The sequence below is a fragment of the Dromaius novaehollandiae genome, chromosome 5 (genome assembly GCF_036370855.1).
Source record: "Dromaius novaehollandiae isolate bDroNov1 chromosome 5, bDroNov1.hap1, whole genome shotgun sequence".
NCBI classification, from domain to species: Eukaryota; Metazoa; Chordata; class Aves; order Casuariiformes; family Dromaiidae; genus Dromaius; species Dromaius novaehollandiae.
The window spans coordinates 75856481-75880466 of record NC_088102.1 but is presented as its reverse complement, the minus strand read 5'-3'; positions in this window follow the sequence as shown (position 1 = coordinate 75880466).

Below are 23986 nucleotides of genomic sequence, written 5' to 3'. Positions count from 1 at the left end.
CCAGTGCCCGCACAAGCACAAACAGCAGCTCTGTCCCCAGCGCTGCTCTCTCTCAGGCCCTGAGGCTAAGCAGACACTGCGAGCCCAAAGAGCAAGCATATTGCCAGGCCGGCCCTAGCAGGTGCTGACACACGAGCGACCTCACAAGCACCAAGAGAAAGCATGCGCCCAGTCCTGCCGCCCCAGGCACTGAGGCAGAAGGGAGCTCCCAGCAGGAATGCCCAGCCAGACAGCCAGCACTGGCCTATCAGGCACTGAGGAACAAGTGACCTCACAGCCACATGGGCAGCCTTGGCAGCAGCACCGGCCTTTTAGGGCATATGGAACTAGTGACCTCAGGGAAACTGAGAGGAGCTGCCTGGCAAGCGGAGCATGCTTTCTCTTTGAGCTTGCCAGCTCACTTGTGCCTCAGTGCCTGCGGAAGCTGAGCTGAGCATAGGTTTGCTCTTTCTGGCATTCAGGTCTCCTCTCGCACAGTGCCTGCAAGGCCCATGCTGCTCAGGTGGCAGGGAGGTCACTGGTGCCTCAGTGCCTGCTAGGCCAGTGCTGCTCATCTGGCTGGGGATTCCAGTTGGGAGCCCACTTCTGCCTCAGTGCCGATAAGGCAGGGCTAGGCGCATGGCTTCTCTTTGTGCGTGTGAGGGCCCTTGTGTCCTAGTGTCTGCTAGGGCAGCCCTGGCCATGTGCTTGCTCTTTGGGCTCCTAATGGCTCTTGTGCCTCAGCGCCTGAGAGGCCGCTGCTGGAGACAGAGCTGCTCTTTGTGCTTGGGAAGGCACTCGCGTCTCCTGGTGTGCTAGACCACCGTAAGGACTATGGCTGCTGCTTTTGCTTTTGAGCTCAGTCAGCTCAGCTCAGCCCATCAGGCACTGAGGCACCAGTGACCTCACCTACCCAAAGAGCAGCCCCAGGACCAGCACTTGGCTCTCCGCCTCTGCCACACCAACGTTCTCAAGAGCACAAAGAGTAGCCAGGTGAGCAGCACTGGCCAATGAGGCAGTGGGGCGCAGCTGAGCTCAAAAACCACACCAAGAGCCATGGGCCTAACAGGGCTCTAGCACACAAGGAGACTCCAGTGCCCGCACAAGCACAAACAGCAGCTCTGTCCCCAGCGCTGCTCTCTCTCAGGCCCTGAGGCTAAGCAGACACTGCGAGCCCAAAGAGCAAGCATATTGCCAGGCCGGCCCTAGCAGGTGCTGACACACGAGCGACCTCACAAGCACCAAGAGAAAGCATGCGCCCAGTCCTGCCGCCCCAGGCACTGAGGCAGAAGGGAGCTCCCAAGAGGAATGCCCAGCCAGACGGCCAGCACTGGCCTAGCAGGCACTGAGGAACAAGTGACCTCACAGCCACATGGGCAGCCTTGGCAGCAGCACCGGCCTTTTAGGGCATCAGGCACTAGTGACCTCAGGGAAACTGAGAAGAGCTGCCTGGCAAGCGGAGCATGCTTTCTCTTTGAGCTTGCCAGCTCACTTGTGCCTCAGTGCCTGCGGAAACTGAGCTGAGCATAGGTTTGCTCTTTCTGGCATTCAGGTCTCCTCTCGCACAGTGCCTGCAAGGCCCATGCTGCTCAGGTGGCAGGGAGGTCACTGGTGCCTCAGTGCCTGCTAGGCCCGTGCTGGTCATCTGGCTGGGGATTCCAGTTGGGAGCCCACTTCTGCCTCAGTGCCGATAAGGCAGGGCTAGGCGCATGGCTTCTCTTTGTGCGTGTGAGGGCCCTTGTGTCCTAGTGTCTGCTAGGGCAGCCCTGGCCATGTGCTTGCTCTTTGGGCTCCTAATGGCTCTTGTGCCTCAGCGCCTGAGAGGCCGCTGCTGGAGACAGAGCTGCTCTTTGTGCTTGGGAAGGCACTCGTGTCTCCTGGTGTGCTAGACCACCGTAAGGACTATGGCTGCTGCTTTTGCTTTTGAGCTCAGTCAGCTCAGCTCAGCCCATCAGGCACTGAGGCACCAGTGACCTCACCTACCCAAAAAGCAGCCCCATGACCAGCACTTGGCTCTCCGGCTCTGCCACACCAACGTTCTCAAGAGCACAAGGAGTAGCCAGGTGAGCAGCACTGGCCAATGAGGCAGTGGGGCGCAGCTGAGCTCAAAAGCCAAACCAAGAGCCATGGGCCTAACAGGGCTCTAGCACACAAGGAGACTCAAGTGCCCGCACAAGCACAAACAGCAGCTCTGTCCCCAGCGCTGCTCTCTCTCAGGCCCTGAGGCTAAGCAGACACTGCGAGCCCAAAGAGCAAGCACATGGCCAGGCCGGCCCTAGCAGGCGCTGACACACGAGTGACCGCACAAGCACCAAGAGAAAGCATGCGCCCAGTCCTGCCGCCCCAGGCACTGAGGCAGAAGGGAGCTCCCAACAGGAATCGCCAGCCAGACGGCCAGCACTGGCCTATCAGGCACTGAGGAACAAGTGACCTCACAGCCACATGGGCAGCCCTGGCAGCAGCACCGGCCTTTTAGGGCATCAGGCACTAGTGACCTCAGGGAAACTGAAGAGAGCTGCCTGGCAAGCGGAGCATGCTTTCTCTTTGAGCTTGCCAGCTCACTTGTGCCTCAGTGCCTGCGGAAGCTGAGCTGAGCATAGGTTTGCTCTTTCTGGCATTCAGGTCTCCTCTCGCACAGTGCCTGCAAGGCCCGTGCTGCTCAGGTGGCAGGGAGGTCACTTGTGCCTCAGTGCCTGCTAGGCCAGTGCTGCTCATCTGCCTGGGGATCCAGTTGGGAGCCCACTTCTGCCTCAGTGCCGATAAGGCAGGGCTAGGCGCATGGCTTCTCTTTGTGCGTGTGAGGGCCCTTGTGTCCTAGTGTCTGCTAGGGCAGCCCTGGCCATGTGCTTGCTCTTTGGGCTCCTAATGGCTCTTGTGCCTCAGCGCCTGAGAGGCCGCTGCTGGAGACAGAGCTGCTCTTTGTGCTTGGGAAGGCACTCGTGTCTCCTGGTGTGCTAGACCACCGTAAGGACTATGGCTGCTGCTTTTGCTTTTGAGCTCAGTCAGCTCAGCTCAGCCCATCAGGCACTGAGGCACCAGTGACCTCACCTACCCAAAGAGCAGCCCCATGACCAGCACTTGGCTCTCCGGCTCTGCCACACCAACGTTCTCAAGAGCACAAGGAGTAGCCAGGTGAGCAGCACTGGCCAATGAGGCAGTGGGGCACAGCTGAGCTCAAAAGCCAAACCAAGAGCCATGGGCCTAACAGGGCTCTAGCACACAAGGAGACTCCAGTGCCCGCACAAGCACAAACAGCAGCTCTGTCCCCAGCGCTGCTCTCTCTCAGGCCCTGAGGCTAAGGAGACACTGCGAGCCCAAAGAGCAAGCATATTGCCAGGCCGGCCCTAGCAGGTGCTGACACACGAGCGACCTCACAAGCACCAAGAGAAAGCATGCGCCCAGTCCTGCCGCCCCAGGCACTGAGGCAGAAGGGAGCTCCCAAGAGGAATGCCCAGCCAGACGGCCAGCACTGGCCTAGCAGGCACTGAGGAACAAGTGACCTCACAGCCACACGGGCAGCCTTGGCAGCAGCACCGGCCTTTTAGGGCATCAGGCACTAGTGACCTCAGGGAAACTGAGAAGAGCTGCCTGGCAAGCGGAGCATGCTTTCTCTTTGAGCTTGCCAGCTCACTTGTGCCTCAGTGCCTGACGAAGCTGAGCATAGGTTTGCTCTTTCTGGCATTCAGGTCTCCTCTCGCACAGTGCCTGCAAGGCCCGTGCTGCTCATGTGGCTGTGAGGTCACTGGTGCCTCAGTGCCTGCTAGGCCAGTGCTGCTCATCTGGCTGGGGATTCCAGTTGGGAGCCCACTTCTGCCTCAGTGCCGATAAGGCAGGGCTAGGCGCATGGCTGCTATTTGTGCGTGTGAGGGCCCTTGTGTCCTAGTGTCTGCTAGGGCAGCCCTGGCCATGTGCTTGCTCTTTGGGCTCCTAATGGCTCTTGTGCCTCAGCGCCTGAGAGGCCGCTGCTGGAGACAGAGCTGCTCTTTGTGCTTGGGAAGGCACTCGCGCCTCCTGGTGTGCTAGACCAGCGTAAGGACTATGGCTGCTGCTTTTGCTTTTGAGCTTAGTCAGCTCAGCCCATCAGGCACTGAGGCACCAGTGACCTCACCTACCCAAAGAGCAGCCCCAGGACCAGCACTTGGCTCTCCGCCTCTGCCACACCAATGTTCTCAAGAGCGCAAGGAGTAGCCAGGTGAGCAGCACTGGCCAATGAGGCAGTGGGGCGCAGCTGAGCTCAAAAGCCAAACCAAGAGCCATGGGCCTAACAGGGCTCTAGCACACAAGGAGACTCAAGTGCCCGCACAAGCACAAACAGCAGCTCTGTCCCCAGCGCTGCTCTCTCTCAGGCCCTGAGGCTAAGCAGACACTGCGAGCCCAAAGAGCAAGCACATGGCCAGGCCGGCCCTAGCAGGTGCTGACACACGAGTGACCGCACAAGCACCAAGAGAAAGCATGCGCCCAGTCCTGCCGCCCCAGGCACTGAGGCAGAAGGGAGCTCCCAAGAGGAATGCCCAGCCAGACGGCCAGCACTGGCCTAGCAGGCACTGAGCAACAAGTGAGCTCACAGCCACATGGGCAGCCCTGGCAGCAGCACCGGCCTTTTAGGGCATATGGAACTAGTGACCTCAGGGAAACTGAGAGGAGCTGCCTGGCAAGCGGAGCATGCTTTCTCTTTGAGCTTGCCAGCTCACTTGTGCCTCAGTGCCTGACGAAGCTGAGCTGAGCATAGGTTTGCTCTTTCTGGCATTCAGGTCTCCTCTCGCACAGTGCCTGCAAGGCCCGTGCTGCTCAGGTGGCAGGGAGGTCACTTGTGCCTCAGTGCCTGCTAGGCCAGTGCTGCTCATCTGGCTGGGGATTCCAGTTGGGAGCCCACTTCTGCCTCAGTGCCGATAAGGCAGGGCTAGGCGCATGGCTGCTCTTTGTGCGTGTGAGGGCCCTTGTGTCCTAGTGTCTGCTAGGGCAGCCCTGGCCATGTGCTTGCTCTTTGGCCTCCTAATGGCTCTTGTGCCTCAGCGCCTGAGAGGCCGCTGCTGGAGACAGAGCTGCTCTTTGTGCTTGGGAAGGCACTCGTGTCTCCTGGTGTGCTAGACCACCGTAAGGACTATGGCTGCTGCTTTTGCTTTTGAGCTCAGTCAGCTCAGCTCAGCCCATCAGGCACTGAGGCACCAGTGACCTCACCTACCCAAAGAGCAGCCCCAGGACCAGCACTTGGCTCTCCGGCTCTGCCACACCAATGTTCTCAAGAGCACAAGGAGTAGCCAGGTGAGCAGCACTGGCCAATGAGGCAGTGGGGCGCAGCTGAGCTCAAAAGCCAAACCAAGAGCCATGGGCCTAACAGGGCTCTAGCACACAAGGAGACTCAAGTGCCCGCACAAGCACAAACAGCAGCTCTGTCCCCAGCGCTGCTCTCTCTCAGGCCCTGAGGCTAAGCAGACACTGCGAGCCCAAAGAGCAAGCATATTGCCAGGCCGGCCCTAGCAGGTGCTGACACACGAGCGACCTCACAAGCACCAAGAGAAAGCATGCGCCCAGTCCTGCCTCACCAGGCACTGAGGCAGAAGGGAGCTCCCAAGAGGAATGCCCAGCCAGACGGCCAGCACTGGCCCATCAGGCACTGAGGAACAAGTGACCTCACAGCCACATGGGCAGCCCTGGCAGCAGCACCGGCCTTTTAGGGCATCAGGCACTAGTGACCTCAGGGAAACTGAGAAGAGCTGCCTGGCAAGCGGAGCATGCTTTCTCTTTGGGCTTGCCAGCTCACTTGTGCCTCAGTGCCTGACGAAGCTGAGCATAGGTTTGCTCTTTCTGGCATTCAGGTCTCCTCTCGCACAGTGCCTGCAAGGCCCATGCTGCTCAGGTGGCAGGGAGGTCACTGGTGCCTCAGTGCCTGCTAGGCCAGTGCTGCTCATCTGGCTGGGGATTCCAGTTGGGAGCCCACTTCTGCCTCAGTGCCGATAAGGCAGGGCTAGGCGCATGGCTTCTCTTTGTGCGTGTGAGGGCCCTTGTGTCCTAGTGTCTGCTAGGGCAGCCCTGGCCATGTGCTTGCTCTTTGGGCTCCTAATGGCTCTTGTGCCTCAGCGCCTGAGAGGCCGCTGCTGGAGACAGAGCTGCTCTTTGTGCTTGGGAAGGCACTCGCGTCTCCTGGTGTGCTAGACCACCGTAAGGACTATGGCTGCTGCTTTTGCTTTTGAGCTTAGTCAGCTCAGCCCATCAGGCACTGAGGCACCAGTGACCTCACCTACCCAAAGAGCAGCCCCAGGACCAGCACTTGGCTCTCCGGCTCTGCCACACCAATGTTCTCAAGAGCACAAGGAGTAGCCAGGTGAGCAGCACTGGCCAATGAGGCAGTGGGGCGCAGCTGAGCTCAAAAGCCAAACCAAGAGCCATGGGCCTAACAGGGCTCTAGCACACAAGGAGACTCCAGTGCCCGCACAAGCACAAACAGCAGCTCTGTCCCCAGCGCTGCTCTCTCTCAGGCCCTGAGGCTAAGCAGACACCGCGAGCCCAAAGAGCAAGCATATTGCCAGGCCGGCCCTAGCAGGCGCTGACACACGAGCGACCTCACAAGCACCAAGAGAAAGCATGCGCCCAGTCCTGCCTCACCAGGCACTGAGGCAGAAGGGAGCTCCCAAGAGGAATCGCCAGCCAGACGGCCAGCACTGGCCTAGCAGGCACTGAGGAACAAGTGACCTCACAGCCACATGGGCAGCCTTGGCAGCAGCACCGGCCTTTTAGGGCATATGGAACTAGTGACCTCAGGGAAACTGAGAGGAGCTGCCTGGCAAGCGGAGCATGCTTTCTCTTTGAGCTTGCCAGCTCACTTGTGCCTCAGTGCCTGACGAAGCTGAGCATAGGTTTGCTCTTTCTGGCATTCAGGTCTCCTCTCGCACAGTGCCTGCAAGGCCCGTGCTGCTCATGTGGCTGTGAGGTCACTGGTGCCTCAGTGCCTGCTAGGCCAGTGCTGCTCATCTGGCTGGGGATTCCAGTTGGGAGCCCACTTCTGCCTCAGTGCCGATAAGGCAGGGCTAGGCGCATGGCTGCTCTTTGTGCGTGTGAGGGCCCTTGTGTCCTAGTGTCTGCTAGGGCAGCCCTGGCCATGTGCTTGCTCTTTGGGCTCCTAATGGCTCTTGTGCCTCAGCGCCTGAGAGGCCGCTGCTGGAGACAGAGCTGCTCTTTGTGCTTGGGAAGGCACTCGCGCCTCCTGGTGTGCTAGACCAGCGTAAGGACTATGGCTGCTGCTTTTGCTTTTGAGCTTAGTCAGCTCAGCCCATCAGGCACTGAGGCACCAGTGACCTCACCTACCCAAAGAGCAGCCCCAGGACCAGCACTTGGCTCTCCGCCTCTGCCACACCAATGTTCTCAAGAGCGCAAGGAGTAGCCAGGTGAGCAGCACTGGCCAATGAGGCAGTGGGGCGCAGCTGAGCTCAAAAGCCAAACCAAGAGCCATGGGCCTAACAGGGCTCTAGCACACAAGGAGACTCAAGTGCCCGCACAAGCACAAACAGCAGCTCTGTCCCCAGCGCTGCTCTCTCTCAGGCCCTGAGGCTAAGCAGACACTGCGAGCCCAAAGAGCAAGCACATGGCCAGGCCGGCCCTAGCAGGTGCTGACACACGAGTGACCGCACAAGCACCAAGAGAAAGCATGCGCCCAGTCCTGCCGCCCCAGGCACTGAGGCAGAAGGGAGCTCCCAAGAGGAATGCCCAGCCAGACGGCCAGCACTGGCCTAGCAGGCACTGAGCAACAAGTGAGCTCACAGCCACATGGGCAGCCCTGGCAGCAGCACCGGCCTTTTAGGGCATATGGAGCTAGTGACCTCAGGGAAACTGAGAGGAGCTGCCTGGCAAGCGGAGCATGCTTTCTCTTTGAGCTTGCCAGCTCACTTGTGCCTCAGTGCCTGCGGAAGCTGAGCTGAGCATAGGTTTGCTCTTTCTGGCATTCAGGTCTCCTCTCGCACAGTGCCTGCAAGGCCCGTGCTGCTCAGGTGGCAGGGAGGTCACTTGTGCCTCAGTGCCTGCTAGGCCAGTGCTGCTCATCTGGCTGGGGATTCCAGTTGGGAGCCCACTTCTGCCTCAGTGCCGATAAGGCAGGGCTAGGCGCATGGCTGCTCTTTGTGCGTGTGAGGGCCCTTGTGTCCTAGTGTCTGCTAGGGCAGCCCTGGCCATGTGCTTGCTCTTTGGCCTCCTAATGGCTCTTGTGCCTCAGCGCCTGAGAGGCCGCTGCTGGAGACAGAGCTGCTCTTTGTGCTTGGGAAGGCACTCGTGTCTCCTGGTGTGCTAGACCACCGTAAGGACTATGGCTGCTGCTTTTGCTTTTGAGCTCAGTCAGCTCAGCTCAGCCCATCAGGCACTGAGGCACCAGTGACCTCACCTACCCAAAGAGCAGCCCCAGGACCAGCACTTGGCTCTCCGGCTCTGCCACACCAATGTTCTCAAGAGCACAAGGAGTAGCCAGGTGAGCAGCACTGGCCAATGAGGCAGTGGGGCGCAGCTGAGCTCAAAAGCCAAACCAAGAGCCATGGGCCTAACAGGGCTCTAGCACACAAGGAGACTCAAGTGCCCGCACAAGCACAAACAGCAGCTCTGTCCCCAGCGCTGCTCTCTCTCAGGCCCTGAGGCTAAGCAGACACTGCGAGCCCAAAGAGCAAGCATATTGCCAGGCCGGCCCTAGCAGGTGCTGACACACGAGCGACCTCACAAGCACCAAGAGAAAGCATGCGCCCAGTCCTGCCTCACCAGGCACTGAGGCAGAAGGGAGCTCCCAAGAGGAATGCCCAGCCAGACGGCCAGCACTGGCCCATCAGGCACTGAGGAACAAGTGACCTCACAGCCACATGGGCAGCCCTGGCAGCAGCACCGGCCTTTTAGGGCATCAGGCACTAGTGACCTCAGGGAAACTGAGAAGAGCTGCCTGGCAAGCGGAGCATGCTTTCTCTTTGGGCTTGCCAGCTCACTTGTGCCTCAGTGCCTGACGAAGCTGAGCATAGGTTTGCTCTTTCTGGCATTCAGGTCTCCTCTCGCACAGTGCCTGCAAGGCCCGTGCTGCTCAGGTGGCTGTGAGGTCACTTGTGTCTCAGTGCCTGCTAGGCCAGTGCTGCTCATCTGGCTGGGGATTCCAGTTGGGAGCCCACTTCTGCCTCAGTGCCGATAAGGCAGGGCTAGGCGCATGGCTGCTCTTTGTGCGTGTGAGGGCCCTTGTGTCCTAGTGTCTGCTAGGGCAGCCCTGGCCATGTGCTTGCTCTTTGGGCTCCTAATGGCTCTTGTGCCTCAGCGCCTGAGAGGCCGCTGCTGGAGACAGAGCTGCTCTTTGTGCTTGGGAAGGCACTCGCGCCTCCTGGTGTGCTAGACCAGCGTAAGGACTATGGCTGCTGCTTTTGCTTTTGAGCTTAGTCAGCTCAGCCCATCAGGCACTGAGGCACCAGTGACCTCACCTACCCAAAGAGCAGCCCCAGGACCAGCACTTGGCTCTCCGGCTCTGCCACACCAATGTTCTCAAGAGCGCAAGGAGTAGCCAGGTGAGCAGCACTGGCCAATGAGGCAGTGGGGCGCAGCTGAGCTCAAAAGCCAAACCAAGAGCCATGGGCCTAACAGGGCTCTAGCACACAAGGAGACTCAAGTGCCCGCACAAGCACAAACAGCAGCTCTGTCCCCAGCGCTGCTCTCTCTCAGGCCCTGAGGCTAAGCAGACACTGCGAGCCCAAAGAGCAAGCACATGGCCAGGCCGGCCCCAGCAGGTGCTGACACACGAGTGACCGCACAAGCACCAAGAGAAAGCATGCGCCCAGTCCTGCCGCCCCAGGCACTGAGGCAGAAGGGAGCTCCCAAGAGGAATGCCCAGCCAGACGGCCAGCACTGGCCTAGCAGGCACTGAGCAACAAGTGACCTCACAGCCACATGGGCAGCCCTGGCAGCAGCACCGGCCTTTTAGGGCATATGGAACTAGTGACCTCAGGGAAACTGAGAGGAGCTGCCTGGCAAGCGGAGCATGCTTTCTCTTTGGGCTTGCCAGCTCACTTGTGCCTCAGTGCTTGCGGAAGGTGAGCTGAGCATAGGTTTGCTCTTTCTGGCATTCAGGTCTCCTCTCGCACAGTGCCTGCAAGGCCCGTGCTGCTCAGGTGGCAGGGAGGTCACTTGTGCCTCAGTGCCTGCTAGGCCAGTGCTGCTCATCTGGCTGGGGATTCCAGTTGGGAGCCCACTTCTGCCTCAGTGCCGATAAGGCAGGGCTAGGCGCATGGCTTCTCTTTGTGCGTGTGAGGGCCCTTGTGTCCTAGTGTCTGCTAGGGCAGCCCTGGCCATGTGCTTGCTCTTTGGGCTCCTAATGGCTCTTGTGCCTCAGCGCCTGAGAGGCCGCTGCTGGAGACAGAGCTGCTCTTTGTGCTTGGGAAGGCACTCGCGCCTCCTGGTGTGCTAGACCAGCGTAAGGACTATGGCTGCTGCTTTTGCTTTTGAGCTTAGTCAGCTCAGCCCATCAGGCACTGAGGCACCAGTGACCTCACCTACCCAAAGAGCAGCCCCAGGACCAGCACTTGGCTCTCCGGCTCTGCCACACCAATGTTCTCAAGAGCGCAAGGAGTAGCCAGGTGAGCAGCACTGGCCAATGAGGCAGTGGGGCGCAGCTGAGCTCAAAAGCCAAACCAAGAGCCATGGGCCTAACAGGGCTCTAGCACACAAGGAGACTCCAGTGCCCGCACAAGCACAAACAGCAGCTCTGTCCCCAGCGCTGCTCTCTCTCAGGCCCTGAGGCTAAGCAGACACTGCGAGCCCAAAGAGCAAGCACATGGCCAGGCCGGCCCTAGCAGGTGCTGACACACGAGTGACCGCACAAGCACCAAGAGAAAGCATGCGCCCAGTCCTGCCGCCCCAGGCACTGAGGCAGAAGGGAGCTCCCAAGAGGAATGCCCAGCCAGACGGCCAGCACTGGCCTAGCAGGCACTGAGCAACAAGTGAGCTCACAGCCACATGGGCAGCCCTGGCAGCAGCACCGGCCTTTTAGGGCATATGGAACTAGTGACCTCAGGGAAACTGAGAGGAGCTGCCTGGCAAGCGGAGCATGCTTTCTCTTTGAGCTTGCCAGCTCACTTGTGCCTCAGTGCTTGCGGAAGGTGAGCTGAGCATAGGTTTGCTCTTTCTGGCATGCAGGTCTCCTCTCGCACAGTGCCTGCAAGGCCCGTGCTGCTCAGGTGGCAGGGAGGTCACTTGTGCCTCAGTGCCTGCTAGGCCAGTGCTGCTCATCTGGCTGGGGATTCCAGTTGGGAGCCCACTTCTGCCTCAGTGCCGATAAGGCAGGGCTAGGCGCATGGCTGCTCTTTGTGCGTGTGAGGGCCCTTGTGTCCTAGTGTCTGCTAGGGCAGCCCTGGCCATGTGCTTGCTCTTTGGCCTCCTAATGGCTCTTGTGCCTCAGCGCCTGAGAGGCCGCTGCTGGAGACAGAGCTGCTCTTTGTGCTTGGGAAGGCACTCGTGTCTCCTGGTGTGCTAGACCACCGTAAGGACTATGGCTGCTGCTTTTGCTTTTGAGCTCAGTCAGCTCAGCTCAGCCCATCAGGCACTGAGGCACCAGTGACCTCACCTACCCAAAGAGCAGCCCCAGGACCAGCACTTGGCTCTCCGCCTCTGCCACACCAATGTTCTCAAGAGCACAAGGAGTAGCCAGGTGAGCAGCACTGGCCAATGAGGCAGTGGGGCGCAGCTGAGCTCAAAAGCCAAACCAAGAGCCATGGGCCTAACAGGGCTCTAGCACACAAGGAGACTCAAGTGCCCGCACAAGCACAAACAGCAGCTCTGTCCCCAGCGCTGCTCTCTCTCAGGCCCTGAGGCTAAGGAGACACCGCGAGCCCAAAGAGCAAGCATATTGCCAGGCCGGCCCTAGCAGGTGCTGACACACGAGCGACCTCACAAGCACCAAGAGAAAGCATGCGCCCAGTCCTGCCGCCCCAGGCACTGAGGCAGAAGGGAGCTCCCAAGAGGAATCGCCAGCCAGACGGCCAGCACTGGCCCATCAGGCACTGAGGAACAAGTGAGCTCACAGCCACATGGGCAGCCCTGGCAGCAGCACCGGCCTTTTAGGGCATATGGAACTAGTGACCTCAGGGAAACTGAGAAGAGCTGCCTGGCAAGCGGAGCATGCTTTCTCTTTGAGCTTGCCAGCTCACTTGTGCCTCAGTGCCTGACGAAGCTGAGCATAGGTTTGCTCTTTCTGGCATTCAGGTCTCCTCTCGCACAGTGCCTGCAAGGCCCGTGCTGCTCAGGTGGCAGGGAGGTCACTTGTGCCTCAGTGCCTGCTAGGTCCGTGCTGGTCATCTGGCTGGGGATTCCAGTTGGGAGCCCACTTCTGCCTCAGTGCCGATAAGGCAGGGCTAGGCGCATGGCTTCTCTTTGTGCGTGTGAGGGCCCTTGTGTCCTAGTGTCTGCTAGGGCAGCCCTGGCCATGTGCTTGCTCTTTGGGCTCCTAATGGCTCTTGTGCCTCAGCGCCTGAGAGGCCGCTGCTGGAGACAGAGCTGCTCTTTGTGCTTGGGAAGGCACTCGTGTCTCCTGGTGTGCTAGACCACCGTAAGGACTATGGCTGCTGCTTTTGCTTTTGAGCTCAGTCAGCTCAGCTCAGCCCATCAGGCACTGAGGCACCAGTGACCTCACCTACCCAAAGAGCAGCCCCATGACCAGCACTTGGCTCTCCGGCTCTGCCACACCAACGTTCTCAAGAGCACAAAGAGCAACCAGGTGAGCAGCACTGGCCAATGAGGCAGTGGGGCGCAGCTGAGCTCAAAAACCACACCAAGAGCCATGGGCCTAACAGGGCTCTAGCACACAAGGAGACTCCAGTGCCCGCACAAGCACAAACAGCAGCTCTGTCCCCAGCGCTGCTCTCTCTCAGGCCCTGAGGCTAAGCAGACACTGCGAGCCCAAAGAGCAAGCATATTGCCAGGCCGGCCCTAGCAGGCGCTGACACACGAGCGACCTCACAAGCACCAAGAGAAAGCATGCGCCCAGTCCTGCCGCCCCAGGCACTGAGGCAGAAGGGAGCTCCCAAGAGGAATGCCCAGCCAGACGGCCAGCACTGGCCTAGCAGGCACTGAGCAACAAGTGACCTCACAGCCACATGGGCAGCCTTGGCAGCAGCACCGGCCTTTTAGGGCATATGGAACTAGTGACCTCAGGGAAACTGAGAAGAGCTGCCTGGCAAGCGGAGCATGCTTTCTCTTTGAGCTTGCCAGCTCACTTGTGCCTCAGTGCCTGACGAAGCTGAGCATAGGTTTGCTCTTTCTGGCATTCAGGTCTCCTCTCGCACAGTGCCTGCAAGGCCCGTGCTGCTCATGTAGCTGTGAGGTCACTTGTGTCTCAGTGCCTGCTAGGCCAGTGCTGGTCATCTGGCTGGGGATTCCAGTTGGGAGCCCACTTCTGCCTCAGTGCCGATAAGGCAGGGCTAGGCGCGTGGCTTCTCTTTGTGCGTGTGAGGGCCCTTGTGTCCTAGTGTCTGCTAGGGCAGCCCTGGCCATGTGCTTGCTCTTTGGGCTCCTAATGGCTCTTGTGCCTCAGCGCCTGAGAGGCCGCTGCTGGAGACAGAGCTGCTCTTTGTGCTTGGGAAGGCACTCGCGCCTCCTGGTGTGCTAGACCAGCGTAAGGACTATGGCTGCTGCTTTTGCTTTTGAGCTTAGTCAGCTCAGCCCATCAGGCACTGAGGCACCAGTGACCTCACCTACCCAAAGAGCAGCCCCAGGACCAGCACTTGGCTCTCCGGCTCTGCCACACCAATGTTCTCAAGAGCGCAAGGAGTAGCCAGGTGAGCAGCACTGGCCAATGAGGCAGTGGGGCGCAGCTGAGCTCAAAAGCCAAACCAAGAGCCATGGGCCTAACAGGGCTCTAGCACACAAGGAGACTCAAGTGCCCGCACAAGCACAAACAGCAGCTCTGTCCCCAGCGCTGCTCTCTCTCAGGCCCTGAGGCTAAGCAGACACTGCGAGCCCAAAGAGCAAGCACATGGCCAGGCCGGCCCTAGCAGGTGCTGACACACGAGTGACCTCACAAGCACCAAGAGAAAGCATGCGCCCAGTCCTGCCGCCCCAGGCACTGAGGCAGAAGGGAGCTCCCAAGAGGAATGCCCAGCCAGACGGCCAGCACTGGCCCATCAGGCACTGAGGAACAAGTGACCTCACAGCCACATGGGCAGCCCTGGCAGCAGCACCGGCCTTTTAGGGCATCAGGCACTAGTGACCTCAGGGAAACTGAGAAGAGCTGCCTGGCAAGCGGAGCATGCTTTCTCTTTGGGCTTGCCAGCTCACTTGTGCCTCAGTGCCTGACGAAGCTGAGCATAGGTTTGCTCTTTCTGGCATTCAGGTCTCCTCTCGCACAGTGCCTGCAAGGCCCGTGCTGCTCATGTGGCTGTGAGGTCACTTGTGTCTCAGTGCCTGCTAGGCCAGTGCTGCTCATCTGGCTGGGGATTCCAGTTGGGAGCCCACTTCTGCCTCAGTGCCGATAAGGCAGGCGCGTGGCTTCTCTTTGTGCGTGTGAGGGCCCTTGTGTCCTAGTGTCTGCTAGGGCAGCCCTGGCCATGTGCTTGCTCTTTGGGCTCCTAATGGCTCTTGTGCCTCAGCGCCTGAGAGGCCGCTGCTGGAGACAGAGCTGCTCTTTGTGCTTGGGAAGGCACTCGTGTCTCCTGGTGTGCTAGACCACCGTAAGGACTATGGCTGCTGCTTTTGCTTTTGAGCTCAGTCAGCTCAGCTCAGCCCATCAGGCACTGAGGCACCAGTGACCTCACCTACCCAAAGAGCAGCCCCATGACCAGCACTTGGCTCTCCGGCTCTGCCACACCAACGTTCTCAAGAGCACAAAGAGCAACCAGGTGAGCAGCACTGGCCAATGAGGCAGTGGGGCGCAGCTGAGCTCAAAAACCACACCAAGAGCCATGGGCCTAACAGGGCTCTAGCACACAAGGAGACTCCAGTGCCCGCACAAGCACAAACAGCAGCTCTGTCCCCAGCGCTGCTCTCTCTCAGGCCCTGAGGCTAAGCAGACACTGCGAGCCCAAAGAGCAAGCATATTGCCAGGCCGGCCCTAGCAGGCGCTGACACACGAGCGACCTCACAAGCACCAAGAGAAAGCATGCGCCCAGTCCTGCCGCCCCAGGCACTGAAGGCAGAAGGGAGCTCCCAAGAGGAATGCCCAGCCAGACGGCCAGCACTGGCCTAGCAGGCACTGAGCAACAAGTGACCTCACAGCCACATGGGCAGCCTTGGCAGCAGCACCGGCCTTTTAGGGCATATGGAACTAGTGACCTCAGGGAAACTGAGAGGAGCTGCCTGGCAAGCGGAGCATGCTTTCTCTTTGAGCTTGCCAGCTCACTTGTGCCTCAGTGCCTGACGAAGCTGAGCATAGGTTTGCTCTTTCTGGCATTCAGGTCTCCTCTCGCACAGTGCCTGCAAGGCCCGTGCTGCTCATGTGGCTGTGAGGTCACTTGTGTCTCAGTGCCTGCTAGGCCAGTGCTGGTCATCTGGCTGGGGATTCCAGTTGGGAGCCCACTTCTGCCTCAGTGCCGATAAGGCAGGGCTAGGCGCATGGCTTCTCTTTGTGCGTGTGAGGGCCCTTGTGTCCTAGTGTCTGCTAGGGCAGCCCTGGCCATGTGCTTGCTCTTTGGGCTCCTAATGGCTCTTGTGCCTCAGTGCCTGAGAGGCCGCTGCTGGAGACAGAGCTGCTGTTTGTGCTTGGGAAGGCACTCGCGCCTCCTGGTGTGCTAGACCACCGTAAGGACTATGGCTGCTGCTTTTGCTTTTGAGCTCAGTCAGCTCAGCCCATCAGGCACTGAGGCACCAGTGACCTCACCTACCCAAAGAGCAGCCCCAGGACCAGCACTTGGCTCTCCGCCTCTGCCACACCAATGTTCTCAAGAGCACAAGGAGTAGCCAGGTGAGCAGCACTGGCCAATGAGGCAGTGGGGCGCAGCTGAGCTCAAAAGCCAAACCAAGAGCCATGGGCCTAACAGGGCTCTAGCACACAAGGAGACTCAAGTGCCCGCACAAGCACAAACAGCAGCTCTGTCCCCAGCGCTGCTCTCTCTCAGGCCCTGAGGCTAAGCAGACACTGCGAGCCCAAAGAGCAAGCACATGGCCAGGCCGGCCCTAGCAGGTGCTGACACACGAGTGACCGCACAAGCACCAAGAGAAAGCATGCGCCCAGTCCTGCCGCCCCAGGCACTGAGGCAGAAGGGAGCTCCCAAGAGGAATGCCCAGCCAGACGGCCAGCACTGGCCTAGCAGGCACTGAGGAACAAGTGACCTCACAGCCACATGGGCAGCCCTGGCAGCAGCACCGGCCTTTTAGGGCATATGGAACTAGTGACCTCAGGGAATCTGAGAGGAGCTGCCTGGCAAGCGGAGCATGCTTTCTCTTTGAGCTTGCCAGCTCACTTGTGCCTCAGTGCTTGCGGAAGGTGAGCTGAGCATAGGTTTGCTCTTTCTGGCATGCAGGTCTCCTCTCGCACAGTGCCTGCAAGGCCCGTGCTGCTCAGGTGGCAGGGAGGTCACTTGTGCCTCAGTGCCTGCTAGGCCAGTGCTGCTCATCTGCCTGGGGATCCAGTTGGGAGCCCACTTCTGCCTCAGTGCCGATAAGGCAGGGCTAGGCGCATGGCTGCTCTTTGTGCGTGTGAGGGCCCTTGTGTCCTAGTGTCTGCTAGGGCAGCCCTGGCCATGTGCTTGCTCTTTGGGCTCCTAATGGCTCTTGTGCCTCAGCGCCTGAGAGGCCGCTGCTGGAGACAGAGCTGCTCTTTGTGCTTGGGAAGGCACTCGTGTCTCCTGGTGTGCTAGACCACCGTAAGGACTATGGCTGCTGCTTTTGCTTTTGAGCTCAGTCAGCTCAGCTCAGCCCATCAGGCACTGAGGCACCAGTGACCTCACCTACCCAAAGAGCAGCCCCAGGACCAGCACTTGGCTCTCCGCCTCTGCCACACCAATGTTCTCAAGAGCACAAGGAGTAGCCAGGTGAGCAGCACTGGCCAATGAGGCAGGGGGGCGCAGCTGAGCTCAAAAGCCAAACCAAGAGCCATGGGCCTAACAGGGCTCTAGCACACAAGGAGACTCAAGTGCCCGCACAAGCACAAACAGCAGCTCTGTCCCCAGCGCTGCTCTCTCTCAGGCCCTGAGGCTAAGCAGACACTGCGAGCCCAAAGAGCAAGCATATTGCCAGGCCGGCCCTAGCAGGTGCTGACACACGAGCGACCTCACAAGCACCAAGAGAAAGCATGCGCCCAGTCCTGCCGCCCCAGGCACTGAGGCAGAAGGGAGCTCCCAAGAGGAATGCCCAGCCAGACGGCCAGCACTGGCCTAGCAGGCACTGAGCAACAAGTGAGCTCACAGCCACATGGGCAGCCCTGGCAGCAGCACCGGCCTTTTAGGGCATATGGAACTAGTGACCTCAGGGAAACTGAGAGGAGCTGCCTGGCAAGCGGAGCATGCTTTCTCTTTGAGCTTGCCAGCTCACTTGTGCCTCAGTGCCTGACGAAGCTGAGCATAGGTTTGCTCTTTCTGGCATTCAGGTCTCCTCTCGCACAGTGCCTGCAAGGCCCGTGCTGCTCATGTGGCTGTGAGGTCACTTGTGTCTCAGTGCCTGCTAGGCCAGTGCTGCTCATCTGGCTGGGGATTCCAGTTGGGAGCCCACTTCTGCCTCAGTGCCGATAAGGCAGGGCTAGGCGCATGGCTGCTCTTTGTGCGTGTGAGGGCCCTTGTGTCCTAGTGTCTGCTAGGGCAGCCCTGGCCATGTGCTTGCTCTTTGGGCTCCTAATGGCTCTTGTGCCTCAGCGCCTGAGAGGCCGCTGCTGGAGACAGAGCTGCTCTTTGTGCTTGGGAAGGCACTCGCGTCTCCTGGTGTGCTAGACCAGCGTAAGGACTATGGCTGCTGCTTTTGCTTTTGAGCTTAGTCAGCTCAGCCCATCAGGCACTGAGGCACCAGTGACCTCACCTACCCAAAGAGCAGCCCCAGGACCAGCACTTGGCTCTCCGCCTCTGCCACACCAATGTTCTCAAGAGCGCAAGGAGTAGCCAGGTGAGCAGCACTGGCCAATGAGGCAGTGGGGCACAGCTGAGCTCAAAAGCCAAACCAAGAGCCATGGGCCTAACAGGGCTCTAGCACACAAGGAGACTCAAGTGCCCGCACAAGCACAAACAGCAGCTCTGTCCCCAGCGCTGCTCTCTCTCAGGCCCTGAGGCTAAGCAGACACTGCGAGCCCAAAGAGCAAGCACATGGCCAGGCCGGCCCTAGCAGGTGCTGACACACGAGTGACCTCACAAGCACCAAGAGAAAGCATGCGCCCAGTCCTGCCGCCCCAGGCACTGAGGCAGAAGGGAGCTCCCAAGAGGAATGCCCAGCCAGACGGCCAGCACTGGCCCATCAGGCACTGAGGAACAAGTGAGCTCACAGCCACATGGGCAGCCCTGGCAGCAGCACCGGCCTTTTAGGGCATCAGGCACTAGTGACCTCAGGGAAACTGAGAAGAGCTGCCTGGCAAGCGGAGCATGCTTTCTCTTTGGGCTTGCCAGCTCACTTGTGCCTCAGTGCCTGACGAAGCTGAGCATAGGTTTGCTCTTTCTGGCATTCAGGTCTCCTCTCGCACAGTGCCTGCAAGGCCCGTGCTGCTCATGTGGCTGTGAGGTCACTTGTGTCTCAGTGCCTGCTAGGCCAGTGCTGCTCATCTGGCTGGGGATTCCAGTTGGGAGCCCACTTCTGCCTCAGTGCCGATAAGGCAGGCGCGTGGCTTCTCTTTGTGCGTGTGAGGGCCCTTGTGTCCTAGTGTCTGCTAGGGCAGCCCTGGCCATGTGCTTGCTCTTTGGGCTCCTAATGGCTCTTGTGCCTCAGCGCCTGAGAGGCCGCTGCTGGAGACAGAGCTGCTCTTTGTGCTTGGGAAGGCACTCGTGTCTCCTGGTGTGCTAGACCACCGTAAGGACTATGGCTGCTGCTTTTGCTTTTGAGCTCAGTCAGCTCAGCTCAGCCCATCAGGCACTGAGGCACCAGTGACCTCACCTACCCAAAGAGCAGCCCCATGACCAGCACTTGGCTCTCCGGCTCTGCCACACCAACGTTCTCAAGAGCACAAAGAGCAACCAGGTGAGCAGCACTGGCCAATGAGGCAGTGGGGCGCAGCTGAGCTCAAAAACCACACCAAGAGCCATGGGCCTAACAGGGCTCTAGCACACAAGGAGACTCCAGTGCCCGCACAAGCACAAACAGCAGCTCTGTCCCCAGCGCTGCTCTCTCTCAGGCCCTGAGGCTAAGCAGACACTGCGAGCCCAAAGAGCAAGCATATTGCCAGGCCGGCCCTAGCAGGCGCTGACACACGAGCGACCTCACAAGCACCAAGAGAAAGCATGCGCCCAGTCCTGCCGCCCCAGGCACTGAGGCAGAAGGGAGCTCCCAACAGGAATGCCCAGCCAGACGGCCAGCACTGGCCTAGCAGGCACTGAGCAACAAGTGACCTCACAGCCACATGGGCAGCCTTGGCAGCAGCACCGGCCTTTTAGGGCATCAGGCACTAGTGACCTCAGGGAAACTGAGAGGAGCTGCCTGGCAAGCGGAGCATGCTTTCTCTTTGAGCTTGCCAGCTCACTTGTGCCTCAGTGCCTGACGAAGCTGAGCATAGGTTTGCTCTTTCTGGCATTCAGGTCTCCTCTCGCACAGTGCCTGCAAGGCCCGTGCTGCTCATGTGGCTGTGAGGTCACTTGTGTCTCAGTGCCTGCTAGGCCAGTGCTGCTCATCTGGCTGGGGATTCCAGTTGGGAGCCCACTTCTGCCTCAGTGCCGATAAGGCAGGGCTAGGCGCGTGGCTTCTCTTTGTGCGTGTGAGGGCCCTTGTGTCCTAGTGTCTGCTAGGGCAGCCCTGGCCATGTGCTTGCTCTTTGGGCTCCTAATGGCTCTTGTGCCTCAGCGCCTGAGAGGCCGCTGCTGGAGACAGAGCTGCTCTTTGTGCTTGGGAAGGCACTCGTGTCTCCTGGTGTGCTAGACCACCGTAAGGACTATGGCTGCTGCTTTTGCTTTTGAGCTCAGTCAGCTCAGCTCAGCCCATCAGGCACTGAGGCACCAGTGACCTCACCTACCCAAAGAGCAGCCCCATGACCAGCACTTGGCTCTCCGGCTCTGCCACACCAACGTTCTCAAGAGCACAAAGAGCAACCAGGTGAGCAGCACTGGCCAATGAGGCAGTGGGGCGCAGCTGAGCTCAAAAACCACACCAAGAGCCATGGGCCTAACAGGGCTCTAGCACACAAGGAGACTCCAGTGCCCGCACAAGCACAAACAGCAGCTCTGTCCCCAGCGCTGCTCTCTCTCAGGCCCTGAGGCTAAGCAGACACTGCGAGCCCAAAGAGCAAGCATATTGCCAGGCCGGCCCTAGCAGGCGCTGACACACGAGCGACCTCACAAGCACCAAGAGAAAGCATGCGCCCAGTCCTGCCGCCCCAGGCACTGAGGCAGAAGGGAGCTCCCAAGAGGAATGCCCAGCCAGACGGCCAGCACTGGCCTAGCAGGCACTGAGCAACAAGTGAGCTCACAGCCACATGGGCAGCCCTGGCAGCAGCACCGGCCTTTTAGGGCATCAGGCACTAGTGACCTCAGGGAATCTGAGAGGAGCTGCCTGGCAAGCGGAGCATGCTTTCTCTTTGAGCTTGCCAGCTCACTTGTGCCTCAGTGCCTGACGAAGCTGAGCTGAGCATAGGTTTGCTCTTTCTGGCATGCAGGTCTCCTCTCGCACAGTGCCTGCAAGGCCCGTGCTGCTCAGGTGGCAGGGAGGTCACTTGTGCCTCATTGCCTGCTAGGCCAGTGCTGCTCATCTGCCTGGGGATCCAGTTGGGAGCCCACTTCTGCCTCAGTGCCGATAAGGCAGGGCTAGGCGCATGGCTGCTCTTTGTGCGTGTGAGGGCCCTTGTGTCCTAGTGTCTGCTAGGGCAGCCCTGGCCATGTGCTTGCTCTTTGGGCTCCTAATGGCTCTTGTGCCTCAGCGCCTGAGAGGCCGCTGCTGGAGACAGAGCTGCTCTTTGTGCTTGGGAAGGCACTCGTGTCTCCTGGTGTGCTAGACCACCGTAAGGACTATGGCTGCTGCTTTTGCTTTTGAGCTCAGTCAGCTCAGCTCAGCCCATCAGGCACTGAGGCACCAGTGACCTCACCTACCCAAAGAGCAGCCCCAGGACCAGCACTTGGCTCTCCGCCTCTGCCACACCAATGTTCTCAAGAGCACAAGGAGTAGCCAGGTGAGCAGCACTGGCCAATGAGGCAGGGGGGCGCAGCTGAGCTCAAAAGCCAAACCAAGAGCCATGGGCCTAACAGGGCTCTAGCACACAAGGAGACTCAAGTGCCCGCACAAGCACAAACAGCAGCTCTGTCCCCAGCGCTGCTCTCTCTCAGGCCCTGAGGCTAAGCAGACACTGCGAGCCCAAAGAGCAAGCATATTGCCAGGCCGGCCCTAGCAGGTGCTGACACACGAGCGACCTCACAAGCACCAAGAGAAAGCATGCGCCCAGTCCTGCCGCCCCAGGCACTGAGGCAGAAGGGAGCTCCCAAGAGGAATGCCCAGCCAGACGGCCAGCACTGGCCTAGCAGGCACTGAGCAACAAGTGAGCTCACAGCCACATGGGCAGCCCTGGCAGCAGCACCGGCCTTTTAGGGCATATGGAACTAGTGACCTCAGGGAAACTGAGAGGAGCTGCCTGGCAAGCGGAGCATGCTTTCTCTTTGAGCTTGCCAGCTCACTTGTGCCTCAGTGCTTGCGGAAGGTGAGCTGAGCATAGGTTTGCTCTTTCTGGCATGCAGGTCTCCTCTCGCACAGTGCCTGCAAGGCCCGTGCTGCTCAGGTGGCAGGGAGGTCACTTGTGCCTCAGTGCCTGCTAGGCCAGTGCTGCTCATCTGCCTGGGGATCCAGTTGGGAGCCCACTTCTGCCTCAGTGCCGATAAGGCAGGGCTAGGCGCATGGCTGCTCTTTGTGCGTGTGAGGGCCCTTGTGTCCTAGTGTCTGCTAGGGCAGCCCTGGCCATGTGCTTGCTCTTTGGGCTCCTAATGGCTCTTGTGCCTCAGCGCCTGAGAGGCCGCTGCTGGAGACAGAGCTGCTCTTTGTGCTTGGGAAGGCACTCGTGTCTCCTGGTGTGCTAGACCACCGTAAGGACTATGGCTGCTGCTTTTGCTTTTGAGCTCAGTCAGCTCAGCTCAGCCCATCAGGCACTGAGGCACCAGTGACCTCACCTACCCAAAGAGCAGCCCCATGACCAGCACTTGGCTCTCCGGCTCTGCCACACCAACGTTCTCAAGAGCACAAAGAGCAACCAGGTGAGCAGCACTGGCCAATGAGGCAGTGGGGCGCAGCTGAGCTCAAAAACCACACCAAGAGCCATGGGCCTAACAGGGCTCTAGCACACAAGGAGACTCCAGTGCCCGCACAAGCACAAACAGCAGCTCTGTCCCCAGCGCTGCTCTCTCTCAGGCCCTGAGGCTAAGCAGACACTGCGAGCCCAAAGAGCAAGCATATTGCCAGGCCGGCCCTAGCAGGCGCTGACACACGAGCGACCTCACAAGCACCAAGAGAAAGCATGCGCCCAGTCCTGCCGCCCCAGGCACTGAGGCAGAAGGGAGCTCCCAACAGGAATGCCCAGCCAGACGGCCAGCACTGGCCCATCAGGCACTGAGGAACAAGTGAGCTCACAGCCACATGGGCAGCCCTGGCAGCAGCACCGGCCTTTTAGGGCATCAGGCACTAGTGACCTCAGGGAAACTGAGAGGAGCTGCCTGGCAAGCGGAGCATGCTTTCTCTTTGAGCTTGCCAGCTCACTTGTGCCTCAGTGCCTGACGAAGCTGAGCATAGGTTTGCTCTTTCTGGCATTCAGGTCTCCTCTCGCACAGTGCCTGCAAGGCCCGTGCTGCTCATGTGGCTGTGAGGTCACTTGTGTCTCAGTGCCTGCTAGGCCAGTGCTGCTCATCTGGCTGGGGATTCCAGTTGGGAGCCCACTTCTGCCTCAGTGCCGATAAGGCAGGGCTAGGCGCGTGGCTTCTCTTTGTGCGTGTGAGGGCCCTTGTGTCCTAGTGTCTGCTAGGGCAGCCCTGGCCATGTGCTTGCTCTTTGGGCTCCTAATGGCTCTTGTGCCTCAGCGCCTGAGAGGCCGCTGCTGGAGACAGAGCTGCTCTTTGTGCTTGGGAAGGCACTCGTGTCTCCTGGTGTGCTAGACCACCGTAAGGACTATGGCTGCTGCTTTTGCTTTTGAGCTCAGTCAGCTCAGCTCAGCCCATCAGGCACTGAGGCACCAGTGACCTCACCTACCCAAAGAGCAGCCCCATGACCAGCACTTGGCTCTCCGGCTCTGCCACACCAACGTTCTCAAGAGCACAAAGAGCAACCAGGTGAGCAGCACTGGCCAATGAGGCAGTGGGGCGCAGCTGAGCTCAAAAACCACACCAAGAGCCATGGGCCTAACAGGGCTCTAGCACACAAGGAGACTCCAGTGCCCGCACAAGCACAAACAGCAGCTCTGTCCCCAGCGCTGCTCTCTCTCAGGCCCTGAGGCTAAGCAGACACTGCGAGCCCAAAGAGCAAGCATATTGCCAGGCCGGCCCTAGCAGGCGCTGACACACGAGCGACCTCACAAGCACCAAGAGAAAGCATGCGCCCAGTCCTGCCGCCCCAGGCACTGAGGCAGAAGGGAGCTCCCAAGAGGAATGCCCAGCCAGACGGCCAGCACTGGCCTAGCAGGCACTGAGCAACAAGTGAGCTCACAGCCACATGGGCAGCCCTGGCAGCAGCACCGGCCTTTTAGGGCATCAGGCACTAGTGACCTCAGGGAATCTGAGAGGAGCTGCCTGGCAAGCGGAGCATGCTTTCTCTTTGAGCTTGCCAGCTCACTTGTGCCTCAGTGCTTGCGGAAGGTGAGCTGAGCATAGGTTTGCTCTTTCTGGCATGCAGGTCTCCTCTCGCACAGTGCCTGCAAGGCCCGTGCTGCTCAGGTGGCAGGGAGGTCACTTGTGCCTCATTGCCTGCTAGGCCAGTGCTGCTCATCTGCCTG